This window comes from Canis lupus, chromosome 1 (genome assembly GCF_003254725.2).
Source record: "Canis lupus dingo isolate Sandy chromosome 1, ASM325472v2, whole genome shotgun sequence".
Lineage (NCBI taxonomy): Eukaryota > Metazoa > Chordata > Mammalia > Carnivora > Canidae > Canis > Canis lupus.
The window spans coordinates 25,929,194-25,934,665 of record NC_064243.1 but is presented as its reverse complement, the minus strand read 5'-3'; the positions used below and the strand labels follow the sequence as shown (position 1 = coordinate 25,934,665).

Here is a 5,472-nt window from a genome sequence, read left to right as displayed (position 1 = left end):
TGAACACATATGTTACTTTTAAAAGCAGGGGAAAAGAATCACACACAAAAAGAAATCCATTGTATTATACCACATGGCTCACCTCCCGTTTTACTTCCTCCTGATTAAGTCGTATACTGTCGATCTATGATCAAGTGTGTCCTGATGTATCATTGGCTACAAGTGTTGTTGATCTGGTTGGTCTGTCATTCTTTCTCACTGAGTCATGTGTAGACTACCTGTAACACCTTATAACTCCATAAAGTAGGTCTATAAACAGTATCAATTACATTACTGAAGAGTGGCTATTGGTATGGCATATTGCCCAGTGGTTCTCAGCTGGAGATGATTCTGCTCCCCAGAGGTCATTTGGCAATGTCTGGAGACATCTTTGGCCATCACCGTTTGGTGGAGGAAGAGTTTGCTTGTGACACCTAAGTAGATAAAGGCCAGGAATGCTGCTAAGACAAGCTCCTCCCACCTCCCAAAAAATTATGCAGCTGAAAAGGTTAAAGGTACTAAGACTGAGAAACCATGTGGCTCCATGATCGTGTAATTCATACTTAAAAAGGGAACTAGGAATGGTGCAAGCGATTTGACACCTAAGTCTTACAAGCTCAGCCTTCAGACAAGGATGGTGTACTCACATCAATGTAACATGTAATTGAAGACAGTGCTGTTAACTGGCCTCATTGACCAATCAGAATATACATTCATGCATCTTACCATCAGGACTTATGGTCTAAGTTAAAATTTAAAATAATTTAGAAATAATGTCTGAATGATGACTTTGAGATTCAGTCTTGAGAGTGATTGGTCTGGGCTTTTGCACAGGAAATTGACCACATGAGGAGGAAGATTTGGAAAAAAGCAAGGAATGTTATGATGCTTTGTCAGTCTTGAGTAACTTCAATCCTGCAACCATTACCATCATTTGTGTCCATGTGTATCACTTCACCTTCATCATCACCACATATTTAGAAGCATCTTATAATATTTGTCTTACACATTCTATTGTCAAGGTTATTAACTGACTACAATCTTATTCTAAATTTCAAACAAATATTACCTGCATATTTCAATTTTAGAGATCATTTTGTAAAAGATTCCACTTCAAAAATTATTTTTAAATAATTAAAATGTGACCTGTGTTGTCTTTACTACTTGCTACATCTTTCCCTATTCCTTACTTAGAAACACCATCCCACCAAAACTCAAAGGCCTCTTTTGCCACTTGCTCTGTGCTGAAGTTCCACATCTTCACAAAACAGTACATCCTTCACCCCTAGTATGTAGATTAGCATCACACCCATGTAATATGCCCCATCACATCACTGCAGTGAAACCTGTCTCTTGGTGAAATTATGGACTTCAAAAAAAAAAAGAGACTCCTTATAATCTATCTTTGTAACCCCAGAGATTTACAGTATCCAGTCATGGCAGAGGTCAATAAATGATTATGGGTTATGAATTCCCTCAGTGACCAGGTTTAATTAGAGAGAAGGAAGAATGAATTAAAGCTGCTTTTTATTTTAAGGGGTGAATAGAGTAGCCTTTCAAAAGAGCACATATGTATATAGCTTTGCACAGTGGCAGTATTGTAGCCAATGAGGTTTATCTGAGGCACGATTATAGCTAATCAAAAGATATCTATCTATCTGTCTATCCATCTATCCATCTATGTCACGTATGTTGACACACAGGAATGAATATCTGCTGGTGAGATTTCATCAGGAAGACTATAGAATAGGAATCATATTTTGAAGCAAGAGAGGCTTTCTAGGTTCCTCAATTCATTAGGCAATGCCCTATGCCAACGTGACCAGGTCCTACCCTGCTCTAAAAAATAAAGCTACACCTAGGACACTGTTCTTTACTAGGTGAGTTCTTCAAACTGAAAAATATTTTTCCTGAAATCATAGCTGATGAAATTCTAACACACATTGCAATGATATGGCTAAAAAATATTTGACTACATATTAACAATATGTAGTTTTGATGTAAGAAATCATTTTTGGTATTTTTTAACATATGCCTGTAGCTTTAGAATTTAAATATAGAACACTATGGTGAAAAGTTTTTAAATTTTACAGTTTATTGAGTTATATTTTTTAAATAAGTTATATTTTTTAAATACTATGATATATTCATTGTTTCTTTTTATTATTTTCAGGTTCAACTTTGATTTAACTTTTTTAAAAACACATACTCTGGCAATAATTGCTCTCTTTTTTCCGTGGTTGTCCTTAGATCCTAATGGCTACAACTTCATATTTGGAATTCTTGGTGACATTGAACTTAGTATTTTATTATATACCTTCTTCTGTTGATCACTAACATTTTCTTATAGATGCCGTATCTCCCACTGAAAGCTCCCTGCAAAGGGTGTTGCGTTGCACGCAGGTATTCTGAACTTAAAAATGGGTTGCATTTCCAAAGCCATGCATGTTTTCAATATATATTTATCAATTATCTATCCTATGCCAGACTCTGCTAAATGTTGGGAATAAATACAGCCTACTTGATTGGAAGTTGATTTTTTTTTTTTTTTTTTTTTACTTAGAATGCGTTTTTCCATAAAGGCAGTGCTTCAAAATGAGGTTATGTTCCCAGAGGACACTCGTAAATCAATTGTATATACTACATGGTTTTATTGCGTTCATCCTTTGTTCTGAGTTCTGGATCCTAATTGCAAAGGTACTAACTTGCCAGTGCTTTATTCCCTCCAAGAAGAGTAAAATTTAAATTGTGGCACATAACAACGTTTTCCAAAAATGGCAGCAAACTGTACTTCAATACTGCAATGAACAAAACAGAGTCTATGCCCAGTTCCTAAGGTGGATCTTGACTACTTGTCCTCAATTAGCAGATGGTGTTCTTCTGACTACTCCCATGAATCCAAAGGTATAACCAGAATGAAGGGAAAAATTTCTTACATATTTGAAGGAAAGAATTTCTTTCCCCCTCTCCCATTGGGTATGATCCAGGAAGGGACTATCCCTGGCTATTCTCTCACATCCAGGAGAAGAAACAGCCGGGATAGTCCCAGGCCAACTGTGAGGGAAGCAAAAACTCTGGCCCTCAGTACTGCTGCCTCCAAGTTGCTAAATAATTACCCCTGAAGCCTTACTTCTAGGATTTCTAAGATGTGATATAATAATTTTTCTTTGCGTTAAACCAGTTTGTGTCAGGTTTGTATTACTACAGGTAAAACTATTCTGAACAATCCAATATCAAACCCTTTGGCATAGAGAACACTGTAATCTTCTATTCCTCCCATTCTAGTCCTAGCAATAAGAGTCTTTTTGTAATTTCCTAGACCTATTTTTACTAAGATATATTGGGTAGATATCCCTTGCTCATAGAGGAACCATTTTGGGTTACTGTTAGGATCCTTGGCCCCACTTTCTCCTAAACCAGAACAAAATTTCTTCTTCAGATACCAAAGGAAGAAAATGGCATGAAGCCCAAAGACAAGCTATTTTTCTTTTTCCACTTCAAATAATGTTCAAATCTCAGCCAGTTTCTTTTCAACAGTTCATCACCACATCTAAAAGTCTAAACTCATGCTACATTGGTAACTGCCCTGAATTCCAAATTACTCTGAACACCCGTTCCTAATCATAGAGATCTTGATTGGAACTAAATTTGTTCTCTGTGTAGAAATCACTCATGTTCCAAAAGCAGTTTCTCTCTGGTCAAATTAGCTGTACAAATATTACAAATAAAAATATATGTAAGGGCAAGTGGATTACAAAAAGGTATTTCCTTATAAATGATCTATATGATCCCAAATTATAATGTGTCTTGAAAATAGGGAAAGCCTGGGAAAGATTAGTAGACCAAAATAACTGGTGCCCATAAACTGCCCAGACTCATACACCAAATTCTCATCGGTATAGAGCTTAAATGAATGAATGAATGAATAAATAAATAAATAAATAAATAAATAAATAAATAAATAAATAGTGGGAAGAAACATGGGAAAGAGGGACATTTTGCATATAATACTTTTAAATCCTAAAATACAAGCTGGATTTTGAAAAGCAAGTGGGGAGATAGGATGGGAAGAATGTACCGATTGAGGCTTTATTTGGCTTTTTCCAAATTTCTGCTTTTAGTGTGTTTCCATCCTATTGGAAATGATTTGTTCATTCTTTCAGATTTTTTAAAACAAATTGTGCAATTAAATTTATGTAGTACTTAGAAAGGAAATAAACAAAACATGCCTGACATATTTTATTATTACATAAAACCTAAGGAGATTCTTTAGTGTGGCGATCTTCTCTTCTGAAGAGAAGACTTAAAGACTTAAAAGACTTAAAGGCATAAACATGCACATTTGTAACACCATGACATTCTTCTGCTTTTCTTAAGAAAGTCCTATTTATTCTATGCATGAGTCAGGACCATGAGACACACTGTGAAATCTCTGGACATCACATCTCAATATGGGCAAAAGGTCAGGGATGGAATATAGTTGTTCATGTTCCCTTGTCTCCTTCTATTGCAGCATTCTTTTGGAGTTTGTTCATTTGATCTTAGTCTAAGGAGAAAAAGTATACAAATCTTGCTAAATGTTCAGCCTGTTTCAAACACAACTAGCGCACTGCTTATCTAGTGCTGGACTCTTCGGCTATGATGATTACACTTTTATAACATTCAGTAAGTCCCATGAGCCAAAGAAAGAATTATATATATTTAGACAGAGAAAGTTTCCTAATGGAAAAGTACCAAACATTTGCCTTCTGCCATTTATGTATTTTTAAGCTGAAACTATGACCACGAATGGTGTTTCTTATGGGTGACAAGTAGTGAGTTGATTGTGATTCAGGATGAACCCACCTATTAGAAATTTAAATGTAGATACAAATTTTACTTCAACACTTACCAAAAGAGTTCCTTAACAACACAGCTTGCTATTCCCCTGGGTTTAGCCATTATGCAAATCAGTGCTTTAGTCTTTGGATCAGCACCTAATGAATTATGTGAATTCAAGTTTAGACATTAATTATGGAAATAGCCACCTTATAAAACTAAATACTACTAAAAAATTACTCTTTTAATGAAACTGCTTGAAAAAGAAGGGCTCTGTGTGTGTGTGTGTTTGCTTTTCAAAAAAATAAAGTATCTGTTAGATAAATGTGAGGAAGGAAAGATGTTCCTTCATGTCCGTGTCACATAATGTTTTCATTTTTACTTTTATCCAAGTATTTTATGATATCATGTCTAAATTTCTTTGGCTTCATGTCAAATATACCCCCACTCCCCCACTAATCCAATGGATTTCCCACTAATCCCAAACATTCCCCTTCATTCCAGACCACTCTTTTAATTTACCCTTCCAGATGCCATGCTCAGCTCTGCTATTATTATTATTATGACTTTGTTCCTGCTTTAGAAAAGCTGAAAAGCTCAGCATCACCCCCCACCACTTCTTTTTTACGTGTCCTGATCCTTTGCATTTTAACTGCCTCCTCTCTCGTGAACAAT

General features: G+C 35.6%; 1 pseudogene; it reads left to right on the top strand.

Annotated features, from left to right (window-relative positions):
* Nucleotides 1-1,557: 1,557 nt before the first annotated feature.
* LOC112645765 (U4 spliceosomal RNA) lies at nucleotides 1,558-1,709 on the top strand (annotated as a pseudogene).
* Nucleotides 1,710-5,472: the final 3,763 nt, after the last annotated feature.